At 35.5% G+C, this 14,520-nt stretch overlaps 1 long non-coding RNA gene across 2 annotated transcripts in view; it reads right to left on the bottom strand.

Moving 5' to 3' along the window:
* The window catches only part of LOC149500950 (uncharacterized), an 89,844-nt gene extending 78,750 nt beyond the window's left edge, over positions 1-11,094 (bottom strand). Inside the window, exon 1 of one of the 2 annotated variants that reach the window (XR_016324610.1) lies at positions 11,032-11,094. This is a non-coding gene — a long non-coding RNA (uncharacterized LOC149500950). The remainder of the gene's footprint in view (positions 1-11,031) is intronic. The other variant, XR_016324609.1, reaches the window with a different exon arrangement.
* Between the last annotated feature and the right edge of the window lie 3,426 nt (positions 11,095-14,520).

Genomic DNA, 14,520 nt, shown 5'->3' with positions numbered 1-14,520 from the left:
AATGGTATCTTGATACACTTGTGCCGATGTTTTGATACCTTTTTCACAAAAGTATGGCTCAATCACTCCTTCATAGCTAATGCCCCACCAAACCATCAGTGAAGTCGGATAGTGCCCACGTTGCCACTCTGTCGACTAATTGGGAAGCAGTAAGGGAAAGTACTGCTTTGACCACCTTTTTCGTACGAACACTACGTGGACGGCCAGATCTTTTTCTGTCACAAACAGAGGAGGTCTCATTGCACCTATTAATAGCCCGGTACACAAACATTTGTCTAATACCAAGCGTATGGGGAGTTTTAAAAATTGCATTTGGCTCCATACCTACTTTGTGTAATGCAATCACAGCGATTCGGTTCTCTTTATCACCCCACTCCATTTTAATATCGCAAAATATTCTACAATGTATTGGCGCCAAAATGAAAAAACTCAATGAGCAATCATATAAAAATGACAAATTCCAAATTCAAATGTAATATTTTGTTTATTTTTAATTGTAACAGTATTTATGGCCAGTATTAAGTAGATATAAATTCTACGGTGTGCCATACACTCGAAGTCGCAACTAATATTTCAACAGACTCCTTCATTCAAAATCCAAAGTTACTTGATCCTCGTGCCGCGGGTTTTTTCTTCGGAATTTTGCAAACAGCGCACATAATAACATAACGTATACTATCCAAACCCGCGGGTAAAAACACTGAAATAAGACACCGCCTTTTGTTTTCATTGTCTACGTACCTATAACGAGACGCGAGCAACGCAACAAAAACAAAAGAAAATAGCTCTATTATGTGAAAACAACCCAGAGACTACCACGGTTATATTCACCCGTGGGCTGAATTTATACGAAATATCCCGTATCCCCAGCACCAAGCTACTCAGATCCCTTACATGACATGCGAAATATCGTCGTCCAACGTTTCTGCGGGGATCGCGAACGCGGCGACGGTTCTGATTGTAGTGGACGAGAGAACATATTTCGAATATCCAAAAGTATAAATTTCTCTGGTAAGCTATCGACTTACTTTTTATATTCGAAGGAATCGTGATACAACGAATGGCCCGCTGTTTTCAACGCAAACATTGGTTTTGCGCGTCGAGTTTTTAAAGTAATACGTACGAGAAATCTGCGATACTGATGTTTGTGCTTTTACGATAAGACGATAAACCTATAATGGAACGTTGAAGATATTTTTTTTAACATTCATAAAGAGCACAGACATTGAGTTCTGTTTTGTCAAACAAAATTATTATTGGACACGCATGTATAATATTATTTGTAATGAACATTAACTAACAGTAACAACTCATTTGATGTCCATCACAAAATTCAACGACGCTTAACACCTATGCTAAATAACTGGTGGTAGGACCTCTTGTGAGTCCGCACGGGTAGGTACCACCACCCTACCTATTTCTGCCGTGAAGCAGTAACGCGTTTCGGTTTAAAGGGTGGGGCAGCCGTTGTAACTATACTGATACCTTAGAACTCATATCTCAAGGTGGGTGGCGGTATTTACGTTGTAGATGTCTATGGGCTCCGGTAACCACTTAACACCAGGTGAGCTGTGAGCTCGTCCACACATCATTGCAATAAAAAAAAAAATGTTTCAATAAAGTTTCAACAATCCCATATGTTATCTATTTCAAATAAACGTACGATATTCTTGATAAAGAAATAACACTAGAATTATTCATCTGACGAGGCAAAGGTGCCCAACTCTGCGACTCCATTACGCTTCACATTACAAAGTGTAACCTCAACAAAAGCAGTTTCCTTAGCCTGCGTCCTCAGAAGCTTTAATCTTTTTGTACCTCTAATTAAATTAACAAAACCCAGGCGCGCGGAAACTGGCCACACAGACACAGACAGCCTTGTATTACGCGATACTCTTACATGAATTTTGTGTAGAGTTAAAGGAGTCGTGCGTGTGTGTGAGTGAGTTCATCGTGTGCGTATGTGTGTGTTTTAGTTAAGGGTCGTCATTTCTCTTGGACCCTCCCCCGTACTGTCCGCAGAAAGGTGAATTAAGATGGACGGACCGTGAGTTGATACAAGCAAATTTAATGAAATATATTTTTGTGAGGTTTGTACAAAACATTAAAATTATAACATTAGCATAGCTAAATACTATTTAAAGTGCTTTGTAAGCAATTACAGTTAAACAATATAGTAGGATTACCTAATGAAGCGCTTAAGTTAATTAAAAATAATCGACAGTAAATAGGAAGCTCATTGAGCAAAGAAGTGTATAAAACAATTAATTTTCATTTTGTTAAAGCTTTTTAATAGTCTGTGTTTATTGAACTATTCTTAATTTCAAGACTCGTTAGTGGTGAATTTTCAAACCACTTTTGATAATTTTGTACTTTATAATTACGGACATTTCAAATAAAAATGGGCAATATGTAAGAAATACATTAATCGCTTAAAGCGGACATAATCCAGCACACTCAAAATATTCTTATACTTTGTGTGTAGAATATAAATTAGACTAGTGTAAATATAAGTGTTAATACGGAACAATGTTATAAAACTAAGGAATACGTCATTCTGAAACATATTTCAAAACAAAGTGAACATTTGTATCAGTAACGCGCAACTAAGAGTAACGCAAGTTTTTTTTATTGCCCTTGTAAACATACGGCCCACCATGGTGAGTGGTTACCGCACCCATGGACATCAGCAGTGCCAAAAGCAGAGCCAAGCCGATGCCACCGTTACCGTTACTTTTTTATTCTACCTATGCTGATAGCCTTGAGAGACTATATCAGCGTTACCCTAGCGTGTAGATGAGCTCTCGGGACTCCAACCGGAGCGGAGTGTTGCTAGCACTAGCCCTAGTAAGAACAGTGCTTCGCAGAATCCACCACCGGATTGGAAACGCGACCCACTGAGAAGATCCGGCGAGAAACTCAGTAGGCTGTGTCTATGGGTTAATTTACTCGTCGAGCCTTTCGTCGTTAGCGACTAGTTCGGCGAGGACACTGACCTATGCTTCAGGTACCTAAAAGCACCGTTACCTACCGTTACATGCCTGCAAGTTGATTAAATATGAATTTTTGAAAGATTTACTTTTATCAGCTCCATACAAATAGCACAGACAAACAGACGTCCCCCGGCATCCTCCCTCGGACTTTAATATTGATCAGTGTCCAGCCGCGGTCAGGTAGTCTCGGCCACGGGGCGGCGCATGCGTCATACTGTCCCTTAATGCGACATGTGTTTATACTTTTGTATTTCTATGTGTTTGCGCTTGTGTGTGTAAAAATTTTCGGAACTTCTTGTATGTGCGAGTTACATGTTTCGTAATATGTATTATTTGTTTTTCGTTTCCAGAACATTAGTCGTTGTATGACCTAGTTAGCATTAATTTTATCTCTACTGTCTAGAATAGAATATCGAGATTATTAGAAACTAGATGTTAAGATAATGCTACGTAACAATAAACAAGAGTGCTGAAATAGCATACGTATTTTTTATACAATATTACGTAAATTGTTAATTTACAAGAGTGTATTGACTTAATAATTGTTTTTAAAACATCAAAATATTATGTTTTCTAAATATTCAACAGCTAAATTAACTCTTCATTAACCAAAAGAGATTTAATGATCTTGCTCGTGTATGTTTTAATACATAGTCCCAAAATTAAACATAGTAAACTACTAAGAGTGGAAATTCTGGTTTGTGAAGAGATCAGGAAAAGGTTGCTTCAACGGTAAGACTGTCTACTATTTTCTGATTGTTTGGGCATGCATTACGAGATACTTAAATCTAATTAGAACCAAATGTAAGTTATATCAATAATATGTAATTTATATTACAAGCTTCTAAATAAAACACAATCCCTTACAATATAACATCATATCGCTTTATGAAAGTAAAAAGATTTTTCCGGATTTAATATCAGAGAGAAGTCCCTTAAATTCCATATCATGTAAAGAACACTTTCAATATTGGGATTGGTATCCCTTTGCCCGTAACAAGGTTTTATTAGATCCCACTAAAGGGCATCCCCGCACAAAGGTAGCACAAGAAACCCTTTTTCTACCTTACTTCAAATATATTAACTGTCCCACTACCTTTGGTTGCTCGGATGTTAAAGAACTAGATAGGGCACGGGGAAAACGAATTGATTACAATTTTCAATTGATTACAAATTTCATTACAATTTATTGGGGTATTTTCTATAATACAGTTTACCGATGCTTAATTATTATTATTATTTTTGAGATTGAGATCAAAATTGCTACAATTAGAGAAAGATTAAGAGGAGTCGTAACTCGATAAAAAAAAATATTGCCCTTGTAGACGAGCATACGGCCCACCTGATGATGAGTGGTTACCGTCGCCCATGGACTTCAGCAATGCCAGGGGCAGAGCCAAGCCGCTGCCTACCGCTTAATACTCTCCACAGGCCTCGTTTGAAGAAGGACATGTCATAGCGGTCATGTCATATCATGTCAATTTATATTACTGTGGTTTTTCAGGCTCAATTTTTGTACTCAATTAGCAAAATTATCTTGCGCAACAATCAAGCGTGTGTCTGGAAATAAGAATATCAATTATAAATTATCAATGATAAATCTAATCATCTCTAAGCCCCACTAAACTGGATACTTTCATAGATTTATAGTAGGGTTATTTAACTGTTTTATGGAAGTGCTTAAAATTTCACATGCGTGTACGTATTATTTACGGATGTAATGGAATCTCTTATTTTAATTGAAAACGAATTGCAACAATATGAACCTACTGTTTTATCAAGACGTTATGATTTGGTTTCATACAACATATAACCAAACTCCTAAATAAAGTCATTGAATTTAGTTTTCTTTTTTATTAATACTTTTCGCATGACACAGCTATTTAATTTAAGCTTTTTATCCCAAGTAAATTACCTAAATGGTCTAAATGACCAATTAGCACACAATGCTCGTGTTTTTTCTACTAATAGACGTGTTTATTTTAGGAATGAGCGTCTGCATCTTAAAATTCTTAATAAGTGTCATCTATCTCGGGTAGTAACTTTGTTTATTAGATAGTACTTATCTGGTTTTAATTTAACAGACCCTTTCTTTTTTATGTCCACTCCAACGAACGCTACATCTATGTCCGGCCAGCTATTTGTAACCGTACTTTTGTCAAGGGAAATCATGCTTTATACTTATAAGGATATAGTTCTAATGCCGCGTTGCTAGGCTATCGTTGCGATGGTGACCGCCAGCGAAGCTTACGACAGGATAAGTTCGCTCGATTATTGAATCGGTTGCAGACTTGACGTTGTATTGCAATTAATTTCAGAAGTATCTAGTATATTTTGGTCGGAATTTAAATGTATGTTTTTAAGTACCTACCTTAATATGTAAACTCTAGATAGTATTGAAGATCCCGTATAAAATGAAATTGGGCTTTTTAAGATTAGATAGAAGGAGAGCCCACAGCCAAATGAATGCTTAGCAGTCAATAGTGGATCGTACAGATAATAATTACTTCGTATAAGCAAGATCTCTGTTATGAGATATAGTGTGTGTATGAGAGTTTTATATTTAAGCTTAGATGGGTGGACGATCTCATGTCCCACCTTTGTTTTTTATTGCTTAGATGAGTGGACGAGCTCAAAGCCCATCCGGTATTAAGTGGTTACTGGAGCCCATAGACATCTACAACGTAAATGCGCCACCCACCTGGAGATATAAGTTCTAAGATCTCAGTATAGTTACAATAGCTGCCCTACCCTTCAAACCGAAACGCATTACTGCTTCACGGCAGAAATAGGCAGGACGGTGGTACCTACCTGCGCGGAGTCACAAGAGGTCCTACCACCAGTAATTATATAATATAATTACACAAATTATATATTTGCGGGTTTGATTTTTATAACACTGTTATTCCTTCAACGTGGAAGTCAATCGTGAACATTTGTTGAGTACACGTACTTTAATTAGAAAAATTGGTACCCGCCTGCGGGATTCGAACACCGGTGCATCGCTCAACACGAATGCACCGGACGTCTTATCCTTTAGGCCACGACGACCTGGTGTTAAGTGCTTACTGGAGCCCATAGACATCCACAATATTGGCTGACGAATACGGTGTTCTTTAGTCAACAATCGTGCAGCACATTTGTTTGACATGTAAATGTAAAACAAATTATATAATAACAAAATGCATTAGCAAATTTCTAATAAAAGTCTTAGCCAAAAATCTTGCATGAAACTAATGCTATCCGAACAAACAAGCTTACGGTATCATAAAGCTAGTTCCATTTTTTCTTGAACCGTTCTCTCTTTAATTCTATTATCTAGGACAGTTCAAATAGAATGGTAATTATACCTATAAGCACACAGCTACTTAAGCAATAAAAGTATTGATAGATACTGAAAATGTGTGCTTTTCTAATTTATTCACTGTTCGTACTTAGGAATCCATTGTTCGGAATAGGAATATTTCAACTGTATTTTATGTGAGTAGTCTTATTAATCTTTTGATTCTAATTTATGTAGATAATCATACTTACTATATTGTTAACAGATATTGTTACGAAATTATTGTAGGTTATGATCTACAATAATTTGGTAGAGCACATCTTTATGCAATTTCTTTGCATTAAAGTGTCCGACTTCAAATACTTTCAAAACTCTATGAGGCCTTGGGATTGTCTGTAATGTCCCAGAGGATTAATTACAAAAAGATCCAACCACAGCTTTTAAAGCCAATAAAGTTACAAGCCGTAGCAGTCTCGTAGCCGGGAGAGAAGAAGCGGCTACGTCGTAGGGGGTGGGTCGCCACAGGAAGGGGGTACTGACCGCGACATTTGTAGCTGTCCCCCCGAACTCACGACTAACATTACTTATTTTATACACGTGTGTGCGATTTTGCGTGTTTGTATCGGTATTAATCATTATTTTTTGGTTTAATTAGGAAATTTGCGTATTGTGATTTAAAAGGCGGGAAACGTGAAATCTGGATACTTTGCGAAGTCTAGCTTCACTTTGGAATGAAATAGCAGTAATCATGAATACTTAATATGCGTTATAAGAAAAACTAAAAAAAAACGATTTATTAGGTGATCGCAATGAAAAATTAACAAATATATTAAAGTAAATTAAAACAATATATGTTTCTTTATCAGAGTAACAATTCGTTAATTCAGATCAGATGTAATATTTCTGATAATTTTTTACACTAATGGATCGAGGAGCGAAACATTTCATCATAGGTCGTTTTATATGTGTGCATTACAGAATATTTTAAAACCAATCCAATATGTTAGAAACAATTTTAAGATTGTCAAATTCCAATCACCGTAAAAGGTTATCGACCTTAAATTGATCGAAATAATTCCTTAATAATGCCAGACCATCGTTACCGACAACCAATCATTCGTTTACATATAATCAAGTTAATAAAACACATCGCCATTTGCTGAAACGCACAAAAGAAAATTACTTATTCGACCCCAACCCTGCGAATGCCGCTGGGGTGCTTTTGTCCAACGTTGCAATCAGTACAATGACCCTCGTTGGGGCGGGACCAGAAAAAGTGACCGGCACAATTCGGCCCTACGTTATTTCCACATTTAAACAGATTTTCGAACTAAATATGTTCCTACTGAATTGATACTACACAAGACTTAATTTCATAGAAATGAACAATATTTAATTAAGCTTTTAGTTTCGTAAAGAAATATGTTTTTGGTGACCAAACATTTTGAATAAAAACCTTTTTTTTTTTATCAGGAGGAAATCGCCGGACTTCCGCCCTCCACTGGGGATGGAGGGCCGGGCATGTCAGAGTCGAACTGACTAAAACCTCCTGTCACTCAACAACCAACGTCCAAACCTCGCATGAGGCAGAACTCATGAAGAGGCAGAGGGGGGAAAGTGAAGCGTTTAGTGCGGAGCACATCTCTCCCATCACTCTCCCTGAATAAAAAAAAAAAAACCAAGATAAATAATTACATAGAATTCTCTTCTGTATTCGCGAGTCGTAGAAATAGTGTTTACATCTATATATTAATACGTGAAGCAAAAACTTTTTATCCCTTTTTACGAAATTTGCGCGGACGGAGGAGTATGAAATTTTCCACACCTATAGAGAATATAGAGAAGAAGTGCACAATGCTAATATTTTTTTTAAATAATGCATAAAATATATATTAAATTAATAAAGAAAACATTACACACACTACATACCATGTATTTGACGCACACACGCATGCATACTATTTATTGTCAAACTTTTGTTCTTGACGTCTGTGGTCAAATTGAGAATAGATTAAATATTGATTGTCGTTGTTAATATTTGTATAGTGTAGCCTTGGCGAAATTTGTGATTATAGAAGTATAAAATACAATCATAATAGTGTACAAAATTCCAATTCCAATTAATTATAGTCGAATTTCGACTACTGCGGGACCTATAGTTATAATAATTTGACATCATTCGAAAATTTCCATGAAACTGCTGCTTTATGTTAGCTATTATTTTATTTTAGATTTATCGTACATATATATACACGTTATATTTAATGTTATGTTCAATGAAACTTATGGCGATTGTGACATTTAAAAACCGAGCAAAAAACAGTTATATTAATTTCAGTTATCGCAATATTAAAGTGCTCTCGAACATCAAGCTCATCAGCTCTCGAACAAGTATTCATTTTATAGAAACAGATAAAGAATACGCGATAACCCTTTTTTTTTTTTTTTTTTTTTTTTTTTTTTTTTTTTTTTTTTTTTTTAGCTTGGATGGGTGGACGAGCTCACAGCCCACCTGGTGTTAAGTGGTTACTGAAGCCCATAGACATCTACAGCGTAAATGCACCACCCACCTTGAGATATCAGTTGTAAGGTCTCAGTATAGTTACAACGGCTGCCCCACCCTTCAAACCGAAACGCATTACTGCTTCACGGCAGAAATAGGCAGGGTGGTGGTACCTACCCGTGCGGACTCACAATAGGTCCTCCCACCAGTTAAATTAAACCAGTTAAAAATAGAATCAATTAAATTGATAATTATACAGAATAACAAACCTGTTATATGCGTATAAACGGTTTTAGATCCATTAACTTTAATTTTTAAACTAGAATATTTAAAAACTGCCATAAAAGCTTGTTAACAATTAGACATTTTTTGGTAATGTGTATTCGATTCTTCAGTCCGTAATTTATTTATATTATAGAAGAAATAGAAACTTATTTGTAAATTGGTAACCCCGTACAACATACTTTGACGAACAACCAATTAAATAATTTCTCTACATTGATCACGATATGAAAATACAATTAAACGAAATAATTTAATTAATGAATTTTTATTTTATTTTTTATTGCTTAAATGGGTGGACGAGCTCACAGCCCACCTGGTGTTAAGTGGTTACTGGAGCCCATAGACATCTACAACGTAAATGCGCCACCCACCTTGAGATATAAGTTCTAAGGGTCTCAGTATAGTTACAACGGCTGCCCCACCATTCAAACCGAAACGCATTACTGCTTCACGGCCGAAATAGGCAGGGCGGTGGTACCCACCCGCGCGGACTCACAAAAAGTATCATGATAGTCAATTACTCGTCGTGATTCATATCACTTTTTAAATTACAAGCTGCTAATACTCGTTTATTTGTTTGTATATTATTTGTGTGCCAATTTTGTTTGCGCCATTTAATATATATATACTCTAAATGGAACGAACTTTTTGATAATACACGAAAGATTTTTTCATACACGTTACGTCTTTTCGGCAAATCGGTACGTCTTATATACGCAATATTTGTATAGCACCGTCACCGTGCGTTATGAACATATTTAATTTGATAGTGTATTTATTTCTAAAAAGAGTTAAGGCATGTCATAAAAATCCGTCAGGGCTCAATCTTTGTAAAACGTAAAGTAATTAAAATCGAAAGTTTTCTTAGTTCAAATAGAAATCGGCACAGCTTAGCTTACTATATAATAATACTATAGTATTATTTAGGTATATGTAGTTAAGGGCGGACCCGGCGAATAGAACTGACCGCCACCCTCTCACCCTACGAATAGAATTAGGCATGTTTTATTTGCACAAAAATGGCCGATCCCTGACTAGCTTCAGTTACGTTCCAAATTTCAAATTATTTTCAAAACGTTTTTAATTGCATTAGTTTTAACAAACAAATTCATAACACCGCTTATTTGCACACAAATACCCTTCCAACACTACATGACGATCACGACCACTCTGTCAAGAGTGACACGACTGAGAAGAAGAAGAAACTAGTGATTAGTAAATTACGAATTTAATTTAACATTCTATATTGTAAAGTTAAAACTGAATACTTTTATTAAATTCAATAAAACTGAAATAAATCCGATATACTGTAAAAACTAAATTCTATGGAGAAATTTACTTTCGTCAAAAAAAACTGCTTGCTTACAAAAGAATGCTAAAACGTGAAAGATTTAATCGTCATTATTACCGAAAGCGCACATTTTATTTTTGTGAAATAAATAAAAGAACTTATGCCGGCAACTCGAATAACTAACAAACCAACATCGCAAACATTCTCATGTCGAGAATAATTGGACCCGCTCGAGCAACTCGACAAAAATATCTCGTGAAAAATATGTAACGTCTCCGAGCCATTGTCCTTTGAAAAAAGAATATCCCATAACGAAGTTGAGTTCCGACTTTATATCAAATATCACGCATGACGCGACGCCCCACTCCCCCCCCCCCCGGACAGGGGGAGGGCAATAAAAAATAATATATTGGAATATGTTGGAAATAGCGTATCATCCTTTGCATGGATACCGGGATACAGAGGACATTCGTAGACTGGTCCGGTTCTTTTTTATTGTTTCGTCGTTACTGCTGACGTGCGAAATGTGCTCTTGTTTGTTATTTGGCGTTTCTATTGTATAATACCACAATTGAGTTAAAGAAGAAAATGAATTTGGCTTATTAACACGCACGCAATGTAAGTATAAGTCCCGCACTGACACTTCTGAACACGTTTTGAAACAAACCGAACATACCTTTATTAAAGATCACAGAACACATACACAGAACTTGAGCACAAAATTAAGAATCGAGAAGCGATCTTACGCTGCGCACACGCAGTCTGGAGTCTCGGAATTAAATGAAACAGGAAATAAAGTGAGCCCAGCGAGGTCAGGTAGCTAGCTGGCTTAAGAATTACCGGCGCGTTAAGGGGTTAACTGACAAAAGGTGTAATTATTATTAGAGGGTTAGGGGCGCATAAAAGATGCCCTGAGACACGGGTCTTGGTTTACATTGAGGTTGCACGCGCGTTACGCGAATTCAAATAACTACCTAAATTTAATGTTACCTCAGAGTTATTTTCGTTATATTTTGTAACGAGACTATTCTTTCCAAACAAAACTAATCTATGATTCGCTAAATAATAATTTTGCGATTGTTTTGTACGCCTTTTACTGGTGGTAGGACCTCTTGTGAGTCCGCACTTGTAGGTACCACCACCCTGTCAATTTCTGGCGTGAAGCAGTAATGCGTTTCGGTTTGAAGGGTGGGGCAGCCGTTGTAACTACACTGAAACCTTAGAACTCATATCTCAATGTGGGTGGCGGCATTTACGTTTTAGATGTCTATGGGCTCCGTTAACCACTTAACACTTGGCACGTCCATCCATATATGCAATAAAAAAAAATATATAAAAAATATATTTAAAACGCAACAATAACCATGCTACGTCTAAATTCGAATTAACGAATATTACTCACATTGAATAATTGCTCTTTGGGACTACCAAGAAAGTGTTATTCCACATTTTATTATGCATACTATACATACACTTCAATACAAACACTATATCAAAGGAAACTGCAAATTTTAAAATATAAAATGTCACTGTATCGCGTCTACCTGACTGCACGTTCACGTGTGAAATTCTCGACTGACATTTTGCACAATATCGACCTAACCCTTCACATGTTATTTAATGTACCTGAAACGTTCCGACCCAATAATTCATTACCGAACAATAACACTAACTTATTTTTCTAGTAATAGTAATAACCAACCCTTTTACGGCGGTACCGTTGTCTGTACGACCCTTGCGAATATTTCGGCGCAAATAACAACACCCGTTCTAAACACAAATATTAAGAAAAAAAAAAAAAAAATGTATATCTCGTCGCTATTGAACTTTGTCTCTTGTCATAAATCAGTTTTGAAATCACAAACAGTAGTAGTAATACGTTCTATGTTGAAAAAAAAAAATTCAATTTATTTTTATAGCAAACTTTGAGAATCAGGGAATTTAATATAAACATAGCCTTACTATCTTACGTAGTTGTTGTGTTTTTGCTAAGCTGTTCAAAATAATACTGCAATTAGAATTCACAATTGGAACTAATTTTATTCGGTAAGATTTCGATCGTATGTGAAGAGCTCTCGGCCCGCGTGCAACGATCTTAGATTAGATTCGGCTAATGATTATTTACTTGACGTGTGCCCCTCGCGAGTGTACTCAAATTATTCACCTAATTTAATTTATTATTTAGATCGATCAAAGATAAACGGAGTGGCCCTTGAGCTATCTACGCTTATATCAGTATCAAGGAGTCACGAAATGAATATTAAATTACGACATTAAATCGTAAAGGTTAGCTTAACAATCGGGGATGTAAAAATTAACTTACCATCGCAAAATATTCGTCAAATGATCGATTTTTCGAAAGCACATACAAAAATCTATTTACAAACAGTATGAACTGAAGTGATAATAAATCTATATCTATACTTTAATGTATAAAGCTGAAGAGTTTATTTGTTTAAACGCGCTAATCTCAGGAACTACTAGTCCGATTTGAAAAATTCTTTCTGTGTTAGATAGCCCATTTATTGAGGAAGGCTATAGGCTATATATAACATCACAGTAAGACCAATACAAGTGGAACACCAATAAAGAATGTTTCAAAATAGGGGCTTAAATAGCTCCTTATCATTCTATAATTCAAAAATATTTTCATTATCTACGAAAATGAAGTGGGGGGTAAAATTTAGCGTTATGCCAAAGTAACTATTCCACGCGGACGGAGTCGCGAGCAAAACCTAGTTATAAATATCGTGGTATGCAGAATGTTTTTTTTTTAGAACAAAAATAATCTCTTCGATAAATTTGATTAAGCTTCTACTAAGATATGATATGTCAGCAATAGCCGTTTTACCTTTTCAACCGCGTATATGTATGAAACAAAACTTAACGTTTGATTTAATCTGGCGCATCTGCCGCGTTCTAATAAAATAGGGTATTAGAACTCTATGCAAAACCGCGCGAATGCTTCACAATCTATTGTAATATACTCAGGTACGCAAAAATCGCAACATTCAAATTAATAATACAATAAACGTGATCTATGCAAGGGTTGGACTCTATTGTCGGTTTTATAATGGGGTCTTTGCATATAACGGGTATTTTAAGCATGCTATTCATTTCCAACAAAATTCTGATATCCGTACATATGTATAATAGTGGAAAAAAGTTATCCTTAAGTTGCGTATCTCGCAAATTGTAAAATACTATTTACATATATACGATTATATAGATATCTATTAAGATATGAAAAGTCTGTTGAGTCACATGTTATAAATAAAACACACGTCATAGAGATGTAGCGTAAACAAAAAACAATTGAAACAGATAATAGTATCTAAAGTTTTTTTTTTTGGAAAGTTTGTTTAACCGTTTAATTGATTTGGCAATAAATATTAGCCAAATAGCGAAATTTTAGGGTCATGAGAACTCTCGAAATTCCGCATTGCTCCTTTGTGATTGGGAAAACATTTTCGATTCCGGCAATTGACGGCAAAAAATGCCCCATCGGCGGAAATGGGGTTAATTCGACATGTTTTTGGGGTAAAAGAGTCAACGCGATATTTCATTTTGAACAACACTAATTATGTTTGTATGGATACGGAATTTGAGGTCATTTGTTCGGTTGTTATTTGTGCTATTGACTACGAATGTGCTTTGTTTGTTTAATTCACATAATTATGTTGTTTGTTTACAGAACGCGTATAAGGAATATATATTCGATCTATATTATATTATCTCGCAGTAAATTGTTTCCAAAATTGAGCCATTTTGATATTATATTTACCTACATATTAGATTTGTGTATGCAAATAAAACAGTATCAAAATTAATGTAGTCATAGCGTGATAAAGCACTAAAACTTGTGTTTCTAAAATGAAATTGAAAATATTTCTCAAAAATATAATCTTATCTAGATTAAAGGCCTAAGTACGGTTATCCATGAAGTTGTACATTTTAAAATTTTATTACTAACAATGTAATATATCTAGATATTAACATGATGAAACACTATTACAAACTATCTATTAAATATATTATACAGATCGAAACTTTAAGAAACAAAAAAAGAATGAACGTTACAAATGCGTAATTTGTAAATAGTAGATACGACATTATGCTTCTAAATTCTGAAGTGTATTTAGTGTTTTTGGCAGTTTACACTGCT

The sequence above is a fragment of the Bombyx mandarina genome, chromosome 18, assembly GCF_030267445.1.
Source record: "Bombyx mandarina strain Sakado chromosome 18, ASM3026744v2".
NCBI lineage: Eukaryota > Metazoa > Arthropoda > Insecta > Lepidoptera > Bombycidae > Bombyx > Bombyx mandarina.
Note: the sequence above shows the minus strand (reverse complement) of the source record. Positions and strands in the feature narration are given on the sequence as shown.